This window comes from Drosophila simulans, chromosome X (genome assembly GCF_016746395.2).
Source record: "Drosophila simulans strain w501 chromosome X, Prin_Dsim_3.1, whole genome shotgun sequence".
In the NCBI taxonomy this organism is placed as follows: domain Eukaryota; kingdom Metazoa; phylum Arthropoda; class Insecta; order Diptera; family Drosophilidae; genus Drosophila; species Drosophila simulans.
The window spans coordinates 2,974,896-2,998,200 of NC_052525.2; the positions used below are offsets into that span (position 1 = coordinate 2,974,896).

Below are 23,305 nucleotides of genomic sequence, written 5' to 3' on the forward strand. Positions count from 1 at the left end.
TTCAATCAATTGAACTGGCATTTTCTATCGCCCTCCGACGCGAATACTTATGAGTATGCAGCCAGCGGTGCATATAACGTATAAAAGAAAGCAATTATATCAAAAAATGGTTCATTTTGCTGCGCCTGCAAAAACTAAATAATGCATGGACGGGGCAACATTCCTCACTCGCCTGAAACATAACTAAGCCAATCAAAAGAAGTGCAATTGCAATCAATGAAGATGAAGCGAATCGGACAAGTTATGCATATAAAGCAGATCCGTGCAAGGTTTCACTGAGTGGATACACCGAACATTTTTTGGCATATTGGCCTCTCTCAGGTATTTGCCATCTTTTGATTGTCAACAAAAAATGTTGTATCGTGATAAATAGTTTTCTCAAATATTGATGTTGTTCGATGTGTGAGTAAACACAGAGAAACTGTTAAATACTTAAGACAACTGCAATGTATCCAAGTTTAAAACTAATTTTCTTTCAATACGCTCGAAAATTATGAATTACTTGGTGTTTATGTTAAATATCACAATAAACTTGCATAATCGCTCAAGTTAGCTTAAGTTCATTACGAAACTTTGCCCAACTGGCCAAGTTAATTGCCATTAAACAAAACGAAACACTTGCACAAACTCAATTGAAATGGAAATAAAAGAAACGAAAGGAACCCGAGCCAACAAAGAAGGCAAACAAACTGCATAACTTTAACTCCATCATAATGGAAGGTGGAAAATTGAGGGCGGAAGTGGGCCAGAAGCTGTGACAAACACACTTTCAATTTCTTTCTAGCTGGCTTGCAAGTGTATTATTTGATTTTAGATTCCCTGCTGCGGCTGCTAAATGTTTGCTAATTTCGTTAATCATACGCCGCGTTGCCCATCTTCACAAAGGGAAGCGGAACAAAGTTACGTCCATTGTTGTCTGCCGATACCCGGGGGAATCCTTTCCATGGCCAGGCATAGGGAGGCAGCTCTCCATCATAAGCACGAATCCTATCACCATTTGCAGTTCCAACTGTGCAGTTTCGGCCGTATTTCTAGCCTTTGTTCCCCCATTTTTCCGACTTTTCCGTGAGATTTGAATGCCCAGCTGGCGAACATGTTAGCCTAGTTCAACGGCAACCACCCGACAACATGTTGGCTCGGTCCCGGGCTATTTGAACTGGCACAGTGTGGCCAAGGCACAGGAAAATTAAAGAAAAAAAATTAGAAAAAGGTTTTGATTTTAAAATATCAAAGCAAAGTGAAAAAGAAACTCTCATGCTATATATGGAGTATACAAATATATTGGTCGGTTCATTTAAATTTCACAATTGAACATGTAGTTTTTAATTCAAGAAAGATTTAAAAGATTTAAGCTATGTTTTAAGCTATTTGTTTCTTTTTTTTTTTTTTTTTTTGAGTTCTCGTAATATTTTCGTTTGGCCCCACTACTGTGTTAGGCATTCGCTTCGCTGATTTTTATTTGTTTGATTGGCCTTACACACTGCCTGCCAATTTTTGGCCACCAGATCGGTGGTTATGTTTCCCGCTCTTGGCCGCAACAAGTTTGAATCGAACCACCACCGTTTGGTGGTGCGATGGTGCGGTGGTTCGTGCCGCAGCCGATTGCCAGTCGGAAGCGGCTTATCGCGTCGCCAGCTGCCAGTTGCGAATCAGACGTCTGAGCAGCAACAACAGCACAGCGGCAGTGGCAACATCGCAGCAACAGAAGCAGCAGCAGCAGCAACAGCAACATCACTGTGGCAACCGCAACAGCACAGCGCAGCAACATCAGCACGTGTGCCCCAGAGTGCGTTTCCATTGCAAAAGCAGTCTTTTTTTTTACAAGTGTTACTTTTTGTCAGTGTGCGCAACGAAAGTGCTCGAGAAATCGTAAGAATAAATACGAAATATTTTGCGAAAATAATGGCTTACCACACGAGAAGTAGTACAAGCAAATCAAAGTGCACAACTGTTAAGTGAAGTGAAGTGATCGCCGTAGAAACACTTGAGACTCGGACTATAACTAAACCAGAATGCTTGCTGCAGGGCCCCCATAAAACCTTAAAAGGTAGCCCCGGAAAACAAATAAAAAAAGTACGGGGGCGTCGTCGAGTTTGTCAAAGCCAGATCAAGAATAGCCAAATGACAAAATGCCATAAATAGCGCCTACATATGTATGAAAATAAGAAATGAAATTAATCGCTTTTCAAGATAGTTATCATCGGTTTCCCATAAGCGATTCGCTGATTATTCCACGAATTTGTTGTTAAAAACAAATAGAAGTGCTTGGTGATTAACGATGGTTGGGGGGCAAGAGAAAAGGCTCTAAAGGCGACTTTCCCCAGGGAGATTTGGAGATCAAAGGTTGAGGTGGAAGAGAATAAGAAATTGGGTGGAAAAAAAGCGATTAGCAGAGATTTCCCAACACGGAAATGCAAAACCGGGATGCTTTTTGTGGAATATTTAAGTGTATATATATCAAGAAACTTACTTTATGAATCAGAATTCATAAATTATATAACTTACCTCTGTATAGAACCAAAATACCTTTTACAATCGAACAAATGAGTTTTAGGGGAAACATAGTTTAAATTACAATATACTTTAAATGTTGACACTTTGCAGCCCTAAAAGAAAGTTCAATTCGAGCGGGTTTCCTTTTGATCCCCTTAAACTTCGATCAAAAGTTTCGATGACTCAAAAACAAATCACAATTGCTAAAAAGCAAACAAAAGACAAGAAACTAGTCAAAGTTTTCATATCACTTGCTATCGTTCGCCAAACAGCAACAACAATTAGCGTTATAAACGCATAAACTCTATAAAAAATGTGTCGAATTTAGACCCGGATACCAAGGGGGGTGAATTTCGAGGGGGGGCGGGGACCATATATTAACTGAGAAGTCCACTTCTGGGAGCTTCTGAGTGTCGTTTCATTTGTTTTATTGTTATTTATTTTATTAATTTTTTTTTTTCTCTATTATTTTTCACTTACTTTGCCCTCACTTAGTCAGCCAAACGAAATGCGAAATGCGGCCGACTGTCTAAGAATTTTTGGCAGCAATCAAAATTATTAGACGTCGTCCATATAGAAAGCCCCCGATGGCAACAACAGTGCCACACAATGGGCTATGAAAATTAACACATTTTGACGAACTTATGTGCGGCTGGCAAAACAATTTAAAAATGTGTCTTTTCTTGCCCGCGACCAAGAAAATAAGAAAACTAAATGGGACACTTGCAATTGAACGAATTCGGAGTGCCCTTCTTGAATAATATTCTCTGCTCTTAGCTAGAAAGCCTAACTATTAACTAATTGGGCTAACTACTAATATAAATATCAAACTGAAAACAGAGAGTTTCTGGCAGTTGCCATAAGTCAATTCCCCCAAAAAACCCCCAAGAGAATTTTGAGGAGAGAAACTTCTTTGCTAATCCAGTAGAGAAGCCAAGATGCCCCAAGATGCCAGTGCCGGAAAGGAAAAACCCAAAAAATAAATGAAAACCGACAGGGAGCCAGAGGAATTCGTCAAAATTGAAATGCTTGTGAGTCTGCTGTCTAAGTGCTCGTCTCGCATAATTAACGCATTCCCTGGTGCAATAAACGGTGTACGGCAATGAGGTATCTGGTATCTTGAATCTCGAAGATATATATCTAAGCTTGTGCATGTGGATGAGGTTGAGAGCGAGGATGAGGATGAGGACGAGGATGGGGGTCACATAATCATCATGTTAGCTGGGCTTAAAATTCATTTCGCTGGCAACAAAATAGCGGCGAACACAAGACCGAAAACACAGAACTTATTTATAAAACTGAGCAGTCGAGTGGATGAATATGCCGCTCCTTCTGCCCGCTCCCGTACTTTATTTATTTATTTTTTTTTTTATACTTTTTTTTTGCGTTTGGGCCCTGAAACGAACGGAACGATAAAAATAAACCAAAAACCAAACTGCGGACGAGACAAAACTGTATTTCAACCAAAAAAAAAAAAAAAAAAGAGGAAAACACGCAAAAACACGAAAAGTCGCAAAGGTGTAAAGTATACATATATTGAAAATGTTGAATTTTCCTTTTGTTTGCATTGCGCGTTAATTTCCACAGCAGCAGAGATAAATACATAAAACGCCGGGAAATTCAAGAGAAAAGCAAGAAAAAAGTTAAGGCTAAAAAGCAATTAAAACAAATTGTGCCGTAAGTCAAGTCGGTGGGCTTACAGCCCAGTCGCCCGCAAAAAAAAAAAAAAATAAAATTATATATAGAAAGAAACAAAGAAAACTGAAAACTGAAAAAAAAAACATAAATACACGAGAAACCACCGCAGGATCCGCAGGACAACGTACCCACCGATCCCAAAAGGTAATCTGGAATTATTAAGCTAATATTTCATACGAAAAACAATCTTGCCTCATTGCCGCATACTTTTGGTTCCCCGAAAACCCCGATATATAAGGTTATATGCACATATATATGTTGGAAGCGTATATATTATTTTGCAGTCGATTGCATTTGATTCGATTTGTGGTTCAAATGTTGCGCTACAAACACAACTGTGTTTGAGATAATAGTCGTATTATTCCCAGATTTTAGGCAGAGTAGAAAAATACATACTATAGTACTGTGTTAATAGTTGTAATTTTTCCGAATATTCAATTTTTATATAAATAATTAACTTCTTCGTTTGAAAGCGCACCTAGTAGCTTGCGCACAGCTGTGCGTACGTATGTTTTTGGCAGGCTCCGTTGGTTTTTGGCCACAGAATTGCCGGAATTGAATGCGTATTTAAATACGGTTTGACTTTTTAGGTTCGCTCGTTGCGATTCACTGCAATTTCTTTTGGACAAAGCAAACACAAAGCCAAAACTTGTTGAGCGCGATTTTATTTATTTATTTATTTTCTCAAGAGTGGACTGGGCATAATAAATGCATTTCATCGGATTAGTTGCAGCTGCGAATTTTCACAGAAGCTCGCCAATTAATTCAACGTACTAAAGTCATCCTCAGTAATTCATAATTAATGGCGGTGATTTTTCCACATTTGTTCGTGATTTCAAATATAAAAATCAAATAGTTTACAGGGTTTTTAAAGAACAGTTTGGGGTTATTAAAAATCATACTTCAAGTGCCGAAAAACTATTGATGCCCACATAAAATGTGTTTCGTAATCCGGCTAGTAATGAATATTAGTTGTAGGTCAAGGGTCAGCAGAACATTAAATACATCAATTGGAAAAATGCATTCAAAACAAATGTAAATGTAAATGTAAATAATAACTAATCAATTAGTCTTAGGCCAGGTGTTTATTTCGCCCGCTTAAATCGGTCATTATTCATGGTTAGAATAATTAATGTTTATTGCCGAGTTGTTATTGCAAATAGTAACCAAACTGCAAAGAGAGCTGTAATTAATTTTTGTTAAATTTCCCCAAGGATCCCGGATCCTTAAAATGCCTTTGTTCTGCACTATTTAATTAAGCATTTATGCCCATATCCCAGTTCATCAATATTAACGCTCATCTGCCTCGGGGCCACACGCCAGCCAGACTCGGTTTTAATTGGCCGAATATATACTGCTCATTCGGACGGATCCACTCGTCTGAATGTGCCACTCGATGAGGGGCTCTTGAGGCACACCAGCCCGCTGCCACGCCCCCTGCAATGGCAACCGCAACGCCGCCCCCTGCAGGCCTATCTGAGAAATGCATCTGCAGCAGTGTCTGCCATTCGAGATTGAAGCGATTGAATCGTGCAGCACACTGCCTGCCCCGAAAAAGCGGACATTTCCGAAAGAGTTAGACATCCCAGTGAGGCTTCCTTTTGTCCAAAAAGTATTGGAGTCACTAACTTTGATCATTTGGTCCATTTGAGTTTCATTGATAAAGATACAAGATAGGTACAATATTGAAAATATTGAATAAGAAAGCGAAGACTTTCGGCAGCGAATGTGTTTCGCATCGCTTATTTGAAATATCTCACTTGCTGATTGGCGTAGCTTATTTTTAATTCTGCCATTGCCTCGCCGCGGCTATTTTATTCAAAATTAATCACGAAACAGAAATGAGAAATGTTTCATAATGGATCGGTGGATAGGATAGGTGCTTGGCTGGATGGGGGTGGTCGCTGGCCAGTCGATAAGATAAGCCCGAATGCGATAGAGAGACCCGACGACTTAAGGCCTGAAGTAGGTATTCCGGGGACAAGAGCTCTACAAGCCCCCCTCCCAAAAAAAAGAAGAGAATTATACAATTCAAACAGTAGATAACGCACAAGTTTATTCGAGCGTGTGACATAACCGGGTGTCCACTGTAGTTCGATCAGAAACTGATTGACGTGTGCCTGTTCCCTGGCGACATTGCGACTGCGAGAACCAATGGAATTTACTTACCCCTTATTCATAAGACGGAACCCATAAAAATCTTGACGATTAGATCGATTAGATTTGGTTCTACAGCTTTAGATATTGATTAGTGATTACAATTTCTCCTTTCACTGAACGGTTTTGCTTTTCTAACTAGACCTTAGCTGGTGAAAGAAATGTATAAATGTGATAGGAAAATTAAGGCGATTTTAATATGGGGCCATGTCTTCGACAAAAACAACAGGATAATTGCGAGAAGGGAAAATAAATGCTGCCACATGTGTCTCCAATTTACATTTAAATGGAAATAAAGTGGAAATGTTCGATGCGAACTTCTTTCTGCGTACATTTCTTGGCTTTTATGAATCACATTTGCAAGGCAAATATAACAGCGAGCTATTCATTTATTTGCAGTTGAGTGAAAATGCTTTCCAAATGAATCACTCGCGGAATATCAGAATCGGTTTTAAAAAGTAGATATTCCTTTAGTATATCTACTAGTCAAGTTAGGCCCTAAAGCTACTAATTCCTTTACTTTTTTACTCATTTCGTACTCATTTCTTATATTTAACACCATTTCCAATTATGCAGACATTCATTAGCCACTGAATCCTTTACCCATTCTTTGACTATTTTGCTGATGAGACATTCTCCGTTTGATGGTTCATTTATACCCATTCCCATGCGACACGAACTCCAATTGATTGAAATGTAATTGACAGCTTCCCCTAAGTAGCACCCCCTGCTTTCGCTCCCCCTTCCCCCAGTTGAACCCCCATTTTACATCGAAACACACACACACACACACAGATATCCACGATACAAGTCGCAGCTGTTAATGCAAGGCTAGTCATGTGCTTCGATTTATCGACAGCATTTCTATTTGTACTTTTGCCACAAAATATTTACACAATTGACAGCTGCTTCTGTTCAGTGCCCATTTCCCCTTGCCACTGCCCCCTGCCCCTGGCCGTCCCTCCTTTTCATCGCTTTGCCCCTCCGGTTTCCACCCATTGGATATGTGCTGGTGAGGCTGCTCCATGTGCTCTGCTCCTCTTAGCAAATGAATTATCTAAGCTTATTGTCACATAATCTCTGTCAACATGACGGGGGGAACTTAAAATACCCTCCGCGGAATGCTAAGCTTTTATTCCTTGGTTTATGGACCGGGGAAACCTGTTTTTGGGTGACATTTTAATAGGGTTTTCACCAGGAAATTCTGAATTTAAGTTGATGAACATCTGAAGTCGAGAAATTTAAATGAAATACATACAGGTTTTCTTTGGCACAAGCAGTTCGTGAAAATCCCTTTAAAATGCGAAATAAAAGTAGAAAATTTGTAAATACTTGAGGAAAACCAAAAAGAATTTTGTTGTTTTGTTAAGTTACAATGCCATTGTGTACATGGTGCGTATACGTTATATTTCAAAACACTCACAAACTGTTCAACTACAAATAGTTAATACGAACTGAAAGGAAAAGAGTATTCTTGTGTCTTGATTAAATAATTCTTAAATTCTTCTGCTCTCGGTGTGTGTGCAATTGTGCGTATACGTAATATTTCAATTTACACTTATTTCAGAGCTCGCCCGGCTTTACTTTCCCCACTTTCCTTCGCTTTTATTTGTGTGAGATTATTAAGCACGCCAGGGGAATTTCATTACAGCTCTGCTTTTATTTTTTATATCGTACATTACTTGCCACACACCCAGTGGAGTTCGCAAAGAACGTTGTCTAACTTCAAATCAGCTGAAAAGTTTTGTAATTAAATAGCAATACGAATGCGTTGATAAGAGCCACTTGGCGACAAGTTCAATCAATCATTGACATTCATATTCAATGTACGTTTTGTGTCGTGTTCTGTTTTCCGTTGGCCAAGACAACGGACGGTGTACCAAACGTCATAGATTATCGCCATTATCGATGAGCCAAATTTGCATAGGGAGTCAAGAACAAATCGAAATTGACAATCTGTTGGAAGCCATTTCCGTTTTGGCTCTGCTGGCTAATGGTTTAAATTAACGCCCCAAATTTGTGACAACTGGTCAGTGGCACTCGCAAATGATGGATGCATTTTGCACTTGGGCTGACAAAAGTCAAATACCGAATATCTGAAAAGTCACGGGGTATAGTTAGTTGTTTAAAAGTTTTCTTTTTTAGATTTAAAGTTGAAAAAACCAAAACTATATCACAGTTTTTAATTAGCTTTATATTCACAATTACTTTTCCAGATTTTTCACTTCTTTTACACATTAGTACTAACATAAACAGCCATAAACAATTAAGGCTTTCATCTTTTGTGTATAACCAAACATAAACAGTCATTAATAAAAAAAAAAGAGTTGTGCCGAATAATGAGCATTCTATTTTAAACAGTTCCGAGCCCATTTTATTGGCCACTTGGAAATATTTTTTGTATTTTGCCCATAAAATGTGGTCAATAAAATAAAATCGAATTAAAATTTTTCAAAATTCAGAAAGTCTTAAAAATGTGCATGAAGAGATTTCGAGTGGCTATTTTATCTTCCACGAAAGTGGCCATCCATCAAATGTTTATCGAGTGTTTTCCGTTTTGATTGCTAGCTGACATTGCGCATACGACCTGTTATCTGCTCGAATTAACGAAATAATTGGATTCGATTGTTTGATTTTCCAGCTGCTATTCAATGGCGATTTTTACACCCAGCACACAGAATCTTCGCCATCGATTTCTCGGCGTGAAAATTGTTCGAATTTCTTTATTTTTTTGCCAGCCCTCTACCGTCTGCCCCCTTGCCGCGCCCACTCGCCCCTCAGCGATTCGCTTTCCACTTGAGCCATCGATTTTCGATTTTCCAGCTGCTGGGCCTCAGTTTTTCCTCGTTCCCATTTGGATAGCCTCCCTTTTTATATATTTTTTTTGATTTTGCCCTTCTTTTTTGGGTCGCTTAAAACAAATAAACGAAATAAAAGTGGGGTATGCAGGTCATGTCACTTGTCTCTGTTTCGATTTTAATAATTAACAACCGAAAATGACGCGAAAATACAAGGTTCTTTTTTAGCATAAACGTGTGCAAATTAATTTTTATTGAGTACACAAAAAACATTTGATAAATAAATAATTCGGACACATTAATATAACGAAATGTTACGTTATACTTTAATTAAAATACAAAATTGACACTAAGTGCGCTCCGCTTATTTCGCTTTCGATTGTTTCCTTTTGATCTGCAATTTGAAATCAATTTCGAAGGCAGTCACGTGTGGAAAGACAATGCGACACACATGTTCATCAAATTTACATTAGGATTCATCGTCCAGATTCGCATTTTGGATTTTTGTGGCTTTGGGGCATGGGGCATCGGTTCCCGGTCGATTCCAAATTAAAGGGTCTTTGATTGGGCACGGTTTCTGGGCCGTTGGATGGGGGACAGCCGCGCCTAATCATATCGTTTGGGGAGAAACTCGTCCAGGAACATGTGCAGTTGTCAGTCGAAATTAATAATCGAACCTGGGAGCATGTAAATGGGCCGCAGCTGTCGCATGGAGACGCACATTGGACCAATTGTGGTCTGATTTTGTGGCCAAAATAATTTGCGTTTATGCAATGCAATTTGCAACGCATCAAGCTAGCATGAGTCTTAGGTCTTCCCGTTCGCATGTGGCAATTGACCTTAGCATACAAAGTCCTAATTGAATTCTAAACGAGAATAGATATGCCCGTTGAAAACCTGAATAATTACGATGGCGATGTGTCAATTGCACAGATGTCAATCGTCGGGCATTCCAATGAATTTACATCAATGGTTCATGTGAAGGATTTCACTAATCGCAAGAATCGGAAGCTTCTTAAATCTTAAAAAAATCATTTTATTGGCTTGCCTTTTTAATAATAATAACTTACTTTCATGTTGCGGCAAAGGGTCTGTGCTGTAAATCTTTAAAAGTATCTTAATGCCGTCCCATGATTTGCATAAACTTTGGCTCTTTACCTTCGCAAATGGCTGAAAGAAGGAGCCGTTCTCCCCATTGCCCACTCTGAATTCCTTTTGTTTTGTGAACGGAATTTGTCAACCCTTTCCCTTCAGCCAGCTGGATTTTGATTTGGATTTTACACAGCCTATAAATACATACATATATATGTTTCTTCTACCTGTTGGGTATGAATTTTGAATGAGTTTTTGATTGGCTTTCGACATCCATAAGCCTGAGACTGTAATAGAATGCAAAAGTTTTAGCCCACCACAGACTGTGTGCCAACTTTGCTTTTGGTCAGCAGTGTTGGATATATGCGAAATGAAACATATATATGTATGTATCATGCATTTTGCAGAGTTGGACAAAGTTGTGATAATAATTAATTAGGTTGGAGTTGGTCTGTGAAAACTTTATTCTGCGGAAAAAAAACAACCAGCAAAGAGAAAATACAATTTAATAACGCTTAAAAGAGATTCAACGAATTTATGTTTTGTTAACACAACCGAATTTACAGTGGCAAGCTGCAAATGTTCAAGCATTTATTTTGGCAAATAGGGAACAGAAATTAATTTTTCATATAAATATTTAACAGGGCAATGCAAAATACTTGGTAATTTCGATTGTGTCCAGTAAATATTTGAAGAACTATTAAAAAGCCAGTAAGCTGAAAATGTGAAAAGTGTTAGCAGCAATAACAGAATTTTCAGGGATCTTATGGCGACGAAATCCGAGTGAAATCCAAAGCCAAACTGAAAATGAATTATAGAAGAGATAATGCCGCGCGACAGCTAATCCAGTAAGAGTTATCGCCCTCGCATTTTTGGCCCATATGCGATAGCCGGTTGATGTGCATGTTATTATTATTATTATTATTTCCCGCGTCGTTCCTTTTTTTCTTCGGCTGCTCTCCAAATAAGCTGATAAGCAGATAAGGGCTGTAAAAAAAAAATGAGAACCAAAAAAAGCAACTGCGAAAGAAGCAACGAGTACAAATAACTTGTTAACATGACTTTGATTGTGATTTATAGGACACAGACCATAAACTTATCGCAGCTAGACTGTGAAAAAAAAGAAGAACAAAATAGAATAATTGTAAACTAATCGGAAACGTGTCAGCATTGCCGATTGCCTATGCATATTTTGGAGATATTTCGGACTTACATAATATGAAAAGTTGTTGCTTTCATTTCGAATATTATCACAGATTACAGATCAAATCAAATATAATAATTATTGACTTGTTGTTTTACACACAACACTTTAAGCTGATTTAATTTTTTGCTTCATTGAGGAATTGAGAATCAATTTGAAGCTTTAAGGGATTGCGCATTGCAGTTATTAAGATTATTCGAGCAAAATGAAACGTTTCTCTTTGGGAAAACAATTTAATTGCACAGCACCACAAATCGGGCCGAAATCCTTATTTATCCATTCCAATCAATCGATGGGGCGCATCCTTTCGGCTGTCTTCGCCTTCCGGCCACGCCCACGCAGGAGATGGCAAGTGGTGGGCGTAAGTCTCGACTTTGTGATGCAAATAATTGCCAAGTTTTAGCCGCAAACAAGCATCCCGAGTACTGAAAATGCAACAAAGTCGAGTGCAACTTTCCTGCCCTAATTGAATTAAGCGAAAGTTTTGAATTATCGGGTGGGGGGAGGGGTTGTGGAGGGGGTCCTTGGTGTTAGTGGGGAAAGTGCCAAATGGAAAATAGAAAATGAAAAAGTTGCCGCTGAGTTGCCGGTGGCAACAACATTACACACCGTCCATGTAATTAAGTCAGCCACTGACCAGCTTCAACTAACTTTTCAACCTATTGTAGCCATTGCACCCATAACTGAATGCACTATGAAAAATTAACAAATTAAGAGGATAATCGCAATTTTGGGTAATTATAGTAACAAAACAATGGTAAACTTTTCTGGGAAACTATCTTAAAAATATTTCTATTTGTCAGCTATTATAAACTAAAAATACTAATATTTTATTACATATTTTGTGCTGCCTGCAAATTTTAAGTTCAAGATAGTTGCAACATTAGTACTTCGTTTAGTTGACAATGCAATACATTGTTTAGCACACTTTTAGGCACTGACATTTCGGAATCAGACTTGTACAACAACTTAACTTCGCTACAATATATTTAACATGTATTTAGCATATCTCTAAAATCAATGTCAACCAGACAAAAGCAAGTACTTAATATACGATACTATTTTTGCTTGTTGAATGCATGCATTTTCACACGACTACGTGTTAGGACGAAAGCCAATTATGAGCAGGAGCTTGGGTCTCGAGCAATTTGCCAGCGTTCATTTGCAGACAGCTGGTGGTGCAGTGGGTGGTGCTGTGGGTGGTGCTGTGGGTGGTGCCTCTCAACCACACGTCGACAATTCCACTCAGCTCTAGTAGCTTCGCTTAGCCCGGCTTTTGGCCCTGTTTACGTGTCAATCGAAAGCAGTGGTCTGGGTTAAAGGGGGCCGCAAGAGCCCCATTGTTTCGCTGCCCTTTTGCATGTTACGTTATGATTACTTTGCTACCAGCCAACCACCCGCCGCCCGCCGCAACCTGCCACGCCTCCCTGGGCAACTATAATTTCGAGGCGAGAAAAGTTTAAATGGGTAGCTCCAATCAAGTTCGATAATCGACTTTCACTGGTTTCCTTAGGTAAGCAGGATTTTATTTTTGAGGGTCCTTGAATTTCGACGTTATTTTTGCGTTTCTGGATTAGCATTAAAAACTCTGATTAAATGGTTGCACTTTCTAGAGTCCAAAAACGGTTTTAAATAGCTTTCAATTATCGTTTAAACATCCAGACTTAATGCTTTCCCCTAAGCAAAAACTCAAATACGTGGACTCCTTTCTTCTATGATAAATGAACTCCATTTGCAACTACTTGAAAACAAAAGTTTCGCAAGCCGCAAATTACTTTTAGTTTGCCTGATTCTAATGGCAAAGAGCGAGGGCTGTTAAAAAATGCATTCGCCGGATACTTTTTTCGCTTAACGAAAGCCGAAATGAAAGTTTCGAGCAGGTGTAATTGCATTGGATTCACCTGATCGATCATTCGATTGCAAAGTGCTGGGCAAGTGGAAAAGGTGCAAAAGAAGGGGCAAATGGACGCGTGTCAATTTGATTTAATAATGAATGGCACTTGCAGAAGTTCTTTCAGAGAGGTGAAAACTTTCCTCTGCCTAGATTTTCAATTTCGCATTTTCAATGCCGCACTGCTCATTGGCTCACCGCCTCTCGTTTGTTGATTCGTGAAGCTTTTATGCCTTTTCTGTTGACATTTTATTGGGCTTTCTCTCATCAAGTATACGCAATGTGGCCCGCAAGTCTTTCATCATTTTTATTCGGTTTCTCGTTTATTTTATTTTTGGCTGCCCGCAGCGTATTCAAAAATGTATCAATTCTTGCGGCGAGCCAAGCCATAAATTACCTTTAGAGTGAAAAATCTTTCGGCATTTTTTTCAATATAAATAACCATACAAGGCTTACATTGAATTATGTAATACTCTATATGCGATTTATCAATTTTTGAGACTCCATTTTTTCGTATGTACACTTTTGAGTTAAAGCGAGGCGCTTTTTCTTCTGTTTTACATGATTAATGGCGTGTGTTCAGCCCCTGGAAAAGTTGAATTTTCCTTACCCTGTGCGAGGACATAATGAGCACTGTCATTAACTTGTTTTATGTCGCCTAATCAAGTTGCTTTTTGCCTGACCAGTGCGAGAGTTGGTTTTTGCGACCTTGGGCTTGCGTTCGGCAAACAAATTAACCAGGCATGAAAGAAAAACTAAGAAAAGGCGGTGGAAAATCCGGGGAAAGCTGTGCTGAATGTGCCACGCTCGTCCACTAAAGCGAGTTTGTGTTTGTGCCGCGAGTATCGGCAATTAAAGGCACACGAAATGGCTGGCCCAAATGGACTTAGGTAGTTTTAGTTCGCCAGTTCGACTAGCCTTCTATATTTTGATTCAATATAAAGAAACATATATTTTACACCCCTGGCAAACGCGAATGCAAACAAAGCATAAGTGATTAGGATAGTAAAAACCAGGCAGCAATAAGCATATTTATTGTTTCCGGGGCCACAGTGCGTATGAGCGATGTTGAAACAACTCGTGCACTCATATTTGTTTTCGTCGCGCCGTTGTGCTCGCTGATTCGCCCGGGCATGTCCTTACCCGGGGTCTCCTTAAGTGTCCACTTCCTAGCTGGGATCACTAAGCTCCTCGACTGTTATGCGATGTCCTTGCTGACTGTTGCCCGGAGTTTCTGAGCTGGCGAGCTTCTGAGTTTCTGCTGGAGCCATTAACGTTGATGCGCTTAATGCCAACGCACACATGGCCACGTCCTCGTGCAGATACCAACACAGACTGGCGCACGCGGCAATCCTTTGGCCGTATTATATTTATGTGTGTGCTTATTATCCTTATCGCATGTTTCGTAAGAAGTTAGCGAGAGTGCGAGTGAGTGTGTTCGCAGCGGATGGCTGGCAAATGTCAAGCAGCGACGCCAATGAAGCTACACTCACCAAAATGGTACACCCAAAAATCTCAATAAAACAATATCTAGAGGCAATCATATATGGCTAGCTAAGATGCACAGTATGAATACTGTTAGTGTATTCTGGTTTTGGCCTTTCGCTTTCATTCGTCAAATGATAGCGATTGACAGAAAGTCGACAGTTTGGATGGCTGTCACTCGTTGGTCCTTCGTTCGCTTTCCTTCCTCTCGCTGTTTTTTGTTCCGCTCTGTTCCAGTTCCTGTTTTGTCCTCCACTTGGTTGTAGTTTATGCAAAATATTTGCCCTCCGCCCCACAGTCTCCCACTGTGTTGCCATGTTGACAACTTAATATCAGAGCAACAAACAAAAAAATACAGAAAAACCAAATAAAAATACTCATTCGACCGCCGGAAAATCCTCAACGGAGAAGGGAAAGTGGGCGTGGGTGCACTGCTCGTTTGATGAGATTACATATGTACATATGTCTTCGGCTTCAAAAGGCCGTGAAAATGTTTTCATACTGCAACTTTAGTCGGCCAATCACTGGTCTAAAAAAGAGAAAATTTGTCATAGGAATTTTTAATTTAATTTGCAACTTGTTCTTAGTTGTCATGCTGCTTTTGATGCAACTCATTCCAAAAATGTCTCCTTGAACCAGCTCACTTTTTCACATTTTATTGTTGATAAAGTCCTTGAAAGAGTAGACCAACCAGAGCAGCTAGCCCAAGTGCTCTAGGCTCAATTGCTGCCTCTGCATTCTGGCAGCTAATCAAGTTTACACGCTTTTCCGGGGGTCAGGGGTTAAAGGTGGGCGAGACAAGGAGGGGATGGGCTGGCTTTCCGCGCAACGCGAAATTGTTGACAAGAATTCTTTGATGGCTGCAGGTTACGGTTACCGTTACGGCAACGTGGAACGGAAACCAACCCAGAATCCAGATGAGAACGCTCGAAATTAAAAAAAATCTAATAGAACGTAAAAAACCGATTGAATCGGGGGTGATGGCTGCAATTTGAGTGGAAAAAAAGGGGAAAATATTCATAAATTAAAAATATTAGCCGTGTTAGCCAACTATTTTTTATGAAGAGTCGAGTACCCTGTAGCTTTTCCGTCTTTAAAGCAAACATACTTCATTGTAATTTTAACTCTTGTTTGCAAGAAGTATGAAGATGTAATGTGTTGCCACATTAGCTTTTAAGACATTATTCATAACGACTTATGATTCCGGGCTATACTCGCACATTCTTTTCCCTTTTACTTCACCTGAGGGTAATTTCACCCCTCAGTATCTCTTTTATGTTTTTCCTAGCCCTCATATTGATTTGGAGAGGAAATTGCTGCAAATAAACTGTGATGGCGGTATTTATATATAAGATGAACAAGATGCTCCTGCAATTTTTGTCAACAGGTTGTCTTCTGACAGCCGCCAGCATATTTGGCTTACATAAAACCTTTGTATAAAAGACGGTGGTAAACATGTCCACAGTAAAAAAAAACATCTGCTTCTCAGTTTTATTTCTCCCTATGTTTTTGTTAACAAAAATCCATAGATGATACATTTCATTTTCTCCAACGTTCATATGTTTGCAGTGGAAAATGTAAAATATTAATTTATGTTATTTGCGTGCTGCAAGTATATGCTAAGTTCGATTTGACACCTGCAGTTCTTATTTTCTGCGAACCATTAAGCCGGTAGTAAACTCTTCATATTTCTCATAAACGTATATCCAAAGGCCGGGAAAATTCTTTATGTTTGCCTTCCTTGCGTTTTTCCGGGCACACAATAACTTTTTAATGAACATCGTTAACAATAACGAGCACAAATCAGTTTTCATATTGTCGAATGGCCCCTGGGTCTTTCACCTGTTTTCCCTGGGTTCCACTTTCCATTTCCATTTTCCACAAGCCACCCCCATCCCTCAACCACTCACCACCTCACATCCATCTAATGGGTCCGTTTGCTGACCCTCGAGCGTGTGTGTGTGTGAATTTAATTTGCCTCCTAATTTGTATGAATATTTTGTTTGTGTGTGTGTTTTTCGGGAGTGAAGCACGAGCCCTGCTTTCGCCCACCCACCCCTTTTCGTGGCAACCCTTGCCACTTCCCCTAACAATGCTCAAACAGCTTCCGTTTCCGCTCTTTCCTGGTTATTTGTTTACCTCCCGTGGAGGGCAAGTCTGGTGTATAAGTGTTCCCAGCTCGCTGAGCACACGAGCCACAACAACTACGGAAACATGGAAAGAAATTCAGAGCTCTAACTAAAGTAATTGATCCTTTTTCCGTTTTTTATGTTTTTTTTTCTATATATAGAAAAAAAGAACTTTCGCCAACTTTTGAAGAGTTTCAAGAGTTGCATAAAGACTCGAAATTTATTTAATTTTGTATTTTACAAAGAAAAGTGCACTTGTTTCGCTCGCCTGACATTGACACGCTGCTGAGCAAGTGGCTCCGACGTGGAGGGATGGTTAAATGTGGCAAAAAACACTTCATAATTTAATTAGTGCTGGCAGCCTCGTTCCCATTTACCAAGTAGCGATGCAGTTGGAGAAGCAGGTGGAAAGATGTGGCAAAGTCAAAAGAATGTATCTTTTGGGCTTCAGGCCATACATATTTCAACCACGAATCGTTTTTCCTTTTTGCACCACGTACTGTCAGGTAAAAGTGAACAATTAATAATTCCAATAAAAACAAATCCCGCTCACGTTCAAGTGAAGCACGCACAAAACATAAAGAGCAAACAAAGAAAGCCATTCCCCTCAAGGGTTGAAGAGGAGACCGGGAAATGGGGGCGTGGCCGAAGAGCAAATGAAAATTCCGCTCACTGACATAGAAACATAAACAGAAGACGGCAAAAGCAACAGACGACCACACAGCGCAGGAATATGAAATGTTGTCAGGGAAAAGAGGCGAGCAACAAAAGGAAAATTCGAGGCGAGGAAAATGGAAAAGCGGATTAAAGTGGAGCAAAATCCTATGAAAAGTGCGAGGCCAAAAAAGAAAAGAAAACCATTTCGCACACCTTCAAGGCGAATAGTTTTGGCAAAAAAGTAAATAATAAATATAATAAAAAAATAAGTAATAAAAGTTGCAAAAATATAAGCCTCTAGTGTTTCACTTTTACAGAGCAACGAGAGTAAACAAACGAAAGAAAAATTGAAAGCTTGATTTTTTATAATTATAATTGCTCAATTTTCCGCTTGATAGATCTTAGATGTTTTTGAAGGACAGCTGTTGTGGAAAAATAAATAAATATAAACTTACAATTGGGCGGCTACAATCTCCTATGAATATACAGTATTTGGGAAATCTGAGCATCTTCAATGTGGAATCTTTAACTGGCACAATTACTTTTAAGCTGAGCTGCCAATGAAACCCGAGTGGCCACAAAAAACGAACAAGGAACAGTATCAGTTCAGCAAGTTCTACTTGGATCACAAGCCAAACGCTTCAAGTGAAAACAAAAAGTGAACAAATGCGCCGGCAGAGGAAAAACAACAACAGGCGCAAACTTTGCCTCAGCTTTCACATCCCCCCGTCCCCGTGACAGCGTTCTTCCGTCTCGTTTCTTTGTCTTCGCTTTTTCTTTCATCTCGCCCGACCGCTTGTCATTCACCTTTTTGGCCATCAGAGCATGCATCTTCAGCTTGCTGTGTGTGTTAGAGCGGGAAAATTGGGGGCGTGGTAGGGGAATGGGAAAACTCCGCCTATCACCTGCGCATTTTCCGGCAGAATTGTTCACTTTTTCGTCATTTCATATTTATATTTGCTGTAGTCCTTGTTATTCATTGAATTACTATGTAATTGCCTCCGATGGGGAGCAGGACCCCCGAGGATTCCTCGGCACAGCATTCGCCTTAAATCGCCTTAAAAAATGTGAAAGAGCAGCGATGGCAAACAATTTATCGGGTTGGCCATGTGTGAGCTTGAAGTGCCTATAAATATTTTGATAGCAGTAACTGGAAAAATGAGCAAAGCCAACGGCAGACACACTCACCTGTCCATTCTCCCAGTCAGCCAGAGCCACCTGATAAGGCCACCACAGGCGGCACTCGCTAAAAAACATTGCCTATTTATGGGGGGCCATAAAAGTGAACCAAGGGAATATAGACAGCTGTCGGTCGAATGATGGAGAGAGCAAAGAAAATACTTTGCTTTTTTAAATCTCTTTTGAATAGTGCCAAATGTGAAATTTCTGGCATTCCCTTCCAGCTTTTTGTGGTGTTTACTGTACCTGTCCTAACGGAACAATTCGCCACAATAGCTCGACCCGTGCGCACTCCTGCTCATTTTAGACCGCTTTCTCCCGTTTGCAAGGCAAATGTTTGACTGCCTCTCCTGCATATGTGTGTGTGTGTGTGTGAATGCTGGAGTGAGTGTGTGAGTGTGGAGGCGAGTGAGTGTGTGTGTCATAGATACCAGATGCCCCCGCCCTTAGCCCTCAGACTTTCCTCTTTTGTGGAAAAGATCAACACATGCCCCCAGCGAACTTGAACCGCCCCACTCTTTAAAGCTCTCTTGTTCAGGGCAAATTTCCCCAATCGATTTTGCATTTTTTCAACCCCACACTCTCACCGGAAGAACTCGCTTTTTTTTGGGGTCAGCTTTTTTGTGAACCCAGCGTTATTCTTTTCTCAATTGTTAACCTCCTTGCCGAAAAATGTTGCATGCCATGTTGCGACCCGACTCTCGTTCACCTACTTTTTAGGGGAAAAACTCGGGAAAACTCAATGGGGCGGGGATGAGTGACTGACTGACTGGCTGAATGACTGATTGATTAGGGGCGTGGTCGGCGAGGGGCGGAAGTTGCGTGCGAAGAAGTTGTTTTGGCCATTCTCACAATTCCCCAAAATGTTTCTGTTATGGAAATTAATGGCAACTATCATGAAAGGCAAGTGGGTTAAAGATCGATTGGCAGTGAGCAAATAGTTTACAATAAATTAAAAATTCTTCACACTCAACCCAACTGGTTTTAAACTACATTAATGAAATGAAGTGTGTCTGAATATTAATTAAAATAATGCCTTTTATTTAATGTTTGTCAGAGAGCTCAGCATTTTCCTGAAATATAAACCTTGAACAAACACAAAGCTGGGAAAAGAGCAATAAATAATGGTCGAAAGGGCTGTTTTTCATTTTGACCAAAAACCAAAACACAACCGCATTCGAGTGGCTTTAATACATTTTTTGTCACTCGCGGGCACAACTAAATGGCAAAGGCTTGCCCACTGGCTGCCCTTTTTATTTACGACATTTCGATTTTGCAAATTGAACTCTGAACTTTGGCGTGTGTCTCTGACAAGGCGCAAAGCAGCCGTAATCGAAATTTATTCTGTGCTGAGAAAACTCCCAACTCACCTTCCTCGACGCCCTAATTTCGCCAATTCCTAACCTATTTACTCCTTAGCTTAAAGCAACCCCAAGTCAGAATGTATACGCACACCCCATACCCATTGTAATCATCAAATTGGTTTTGTGGCTTTGTGGTTCGGCGGCTCAGAGGGTCGCAAACTTCACCTCATTGTCTTCGACCTTCCAATTTAGCGATTTTAAAGCGACGGCACGCACAAATAAATTAAGCAAATTTATGGCCGGTCGACCGACGGAACTCAGCCAGTCGAAAAACGCACCTGCCGAATACCGAATACCTCTCATTAACCCGCCGCTCATCTTCCAGCTGGAAAGCTGGAAGCAGGATGCGGATATTGAGTAACCCCTTTGGCCTCGAAGGACATGTGAAGAAGTTATGATATTAAATCAAAACTTTTAAGAGCTATGCCAGATTCATATCGCAAAAGTTTTGTTAATTTCTCGGGCTGCGTGTTGATTTTTATTTGGCTCATGGTCTTAAGGGAAAACGGCCTTGTCGCACTCGCAACTTTCCTGATTCTCCGCTCGGCTTTTGTGCCTTTAGTTTCGGCCTTCTGTTTTGTGTCTTTGATTGTCGTAGTGGCCTGTGCCACGCCCCCCGCCCTCTGTGCCTGCAGCTTAAATAGGCTTAAGTAATGTAGCCGGAAGTGGGTGGTAAAGTGGGTGGTAAAGTGGGTGGCGGTGGGGAAAATGGAAAATGCTTAAAGCTTCTAACATTTCAGTTTTCTTTCTCTCGCATTCCATTATTAATGGAAGTTTGATTGAATTGCCGGCACAAAGTAGCCTGTCTGACCTTTTCCGACTACCAATTTACATCGTCCACTCTTTTTTTTTCTTTTCTTTTGTTTTGTTTTGTTATCTCTATAGCCCTTCTCCACATTTCCCAGAAAATAAAAACAAAACAAAAAATGTCCATTTTTTTGTTGACAAATTCACACAAATTAGCCGTTGCGAGTAGTGCATCCGTTTCGGCATCCATATTTTCCACCTGCGCCTCCCTCGGAAAATTCGATTTTCCGCTAGGCTAGAGATGGCAAACCATGCCATCCATCCATCGCTATGTGGAAAATGCATTAAAATTCTCTTACACCAGCCAAATTCACTTAGCCCGGCATGATGAGCACACAATGATGCAATAAGCCCGCGAGGGCGGTCGGGAAAGCCCGGAAAAGTGGGCGGAAAATGCCGGAAAAGTGGGCGGAAAAGCGAAACACGAATTGTGATCTCAGTTAGACTCGACTAACGCGACGGCCGAAAGAGGTACAGTTCTAAAGACTAGTTTTTTGTATAGGTAGTTTCATTCATCTTATGATTATTGCCACTTAAATTGGGCACTCAACAGCAAATTAGTAGTCTAATTATGATTTCCTCTGGCATTTAATTGTCTACAAGCAATTTAAAATTTTCACCGACTAATATTTTCATGGAAAATAACGTTTGGGCCATTACATTAATTCGATTCGATTTGATTTGATTCGATCCAATTCGATCATAACAACCATTCCGTATCAATTACGCCAGTGGGAAATTGTTGCAATCATAGTGCATTATTGACGACGTTAATTGAGTTGGCTGGATAGTTGGAGGATTTTCCATTTCCCATTTTCCTATGCGGTATGACTATGCAATGAATCTAGAAAGGTCAGCGTTGGGTTTTATCGTTTTTTTACATTATAATGCACTTTTCCGCTTGACGCCGCCGCTATCAAAGTCAATTTAAAGTACATTTATTTTTAATGCATGTCAGCACCGATGACCTTGGCCGTGAATTGCCTTTGATCGAAAGTAGAAGTGGGTATGTGTGCGGAAATTTATTTGGCAAATATAGGCTGTGCAGCCCGGTTTTCCAACCAACGCCGAAAATGTTAGGGAAAAGCCACCAGGTTGAAGGTTAATTTATTTCCTTTTCATTCGACAGCTCTTCCATAATCCTCGAGGGGAAAGAGGAAAATGGCAGCAGGAAATGGCAAAACATAAAATGGTTTGCCTAATTCTAAGGTCTAAACTTATTCCAAGCGAGGTCTTCAGAAAGTATCTTCAAGATACACGAATAGAATGTTGCATTGTAAATAGTGATTAGTTTGTTTTAGATTGTAACATATCTCTGCAAATTTAAATGCGGCTTTAACTTGCGTCCCGAAGTCAAGAAGTCGTAAATTGTGGAAATTTTTAAGTCATCGGCCTTTTTTAGCACGCCGCCTGCTAAGGAAATTCATTGGGCAGGCATTGAAAGTGAAGTTGATATATGGCTAATGATGTTGACATGTGTATGGGTAATGGGTATGGGTATGGGTATGGAGAAAAGGCTTTGTTAACTATGCCACACACTCACACACACATGCACACCCACAGAACGGGGGCGGCGAGGGCGTGGCAATCAACACATGAAGCTTATTGCTTTCGCCTTGTTTGCCGTAAATGCAAATTGGTTTTGTTGCCGCTCTGTTGTTCCCCCTGCCTCGCATTTGTTTGTTGGCGGAAAGGAAAGCGAGCGAGGCGGGCAAATCAAATCAAATATGCACTCTATATAGTCAAGGTGTAATAAATAACGCTGCAAATGAACAATCTAGGTAATGTGCGCAATCGCATCGCATCGATTGCAAGAGTATTATTATCATAGGAAATTTCTGGTGCAACTCAACCTCGATTGCAGGCAATTGAGTTGATCGAATCAGGGTAACAAAACTCAGTTTTCTGCCCGCTTGGTGGCAATTACTTTGAGTGCCAGGACCCCAAAAAAAAAAAAAAAAGAAAACCCGAATAGGTGAAGTGTCAACGGAATGCACAAAGAGATAAGTTGGGAAGAAGAATCCTGGCAGGCGAGCCTTCAGTTCGTGGTAAATTCCTATTCTACACTGAGCGAAGCGAACGATTTCGAAGGGTTTCACACAGTCAGCACACATGAATGTAGCAGGAACTTCATCTATTCCAGCCCAGTTTCAAACTTCTCCTTCGCAATTCACAGAAAGGAAAATCTCTAGAAAGACTGGTAACGTGTTTTCTCTCAGTGTAAATTGTCGTCATTGTCGTTCCATTTCTCGTGCAACAAAGCGAGCAAAAGGTACCCATTTGCATAAAATTGCAGTAACATCCTTTCGGCCACTGTGTGTGTGTGTGTGTGTGTTGCAAGCGAATTGGCC

The 23,305-nt window shown here is 40.3% G+C and overlaps 1 protein-coding gene across 8 annotated transcripts in view; it reads left to right on the plus strand.

Annotated features, from left to right (window-relative positions):
• The window catches only part of LOC6725013 (cAMP-specific 3',5'-cyclic phosphodiesterase), a 105,530-nt gene that overhangs the window by 9,349 nt on the left and 72,876 nt on the right, over positions 1-23,305 (plus strand). For 2 of the 8 annotated variants that reach the window (XM_039298063.2, XM_044923786.1), the window contains exons 1-2: positions 1,603-1,786; positions 4,081-4,335. The exons of 4 other annotated variants lie outside the window; for them this stretch is intronic. The gene's annotated coding sequence lies outside the window, so the exon portion shown is untranslated. Of the gene's footprint in view, positions 1-1,602; positions 1,870-4,080; positions 4,336-23,305 lie in introns of those variants that run through there. 2 more of the 8 variants (XM_039298062.2, XM_039298060.2) reach the window with 2 other exon arrangements.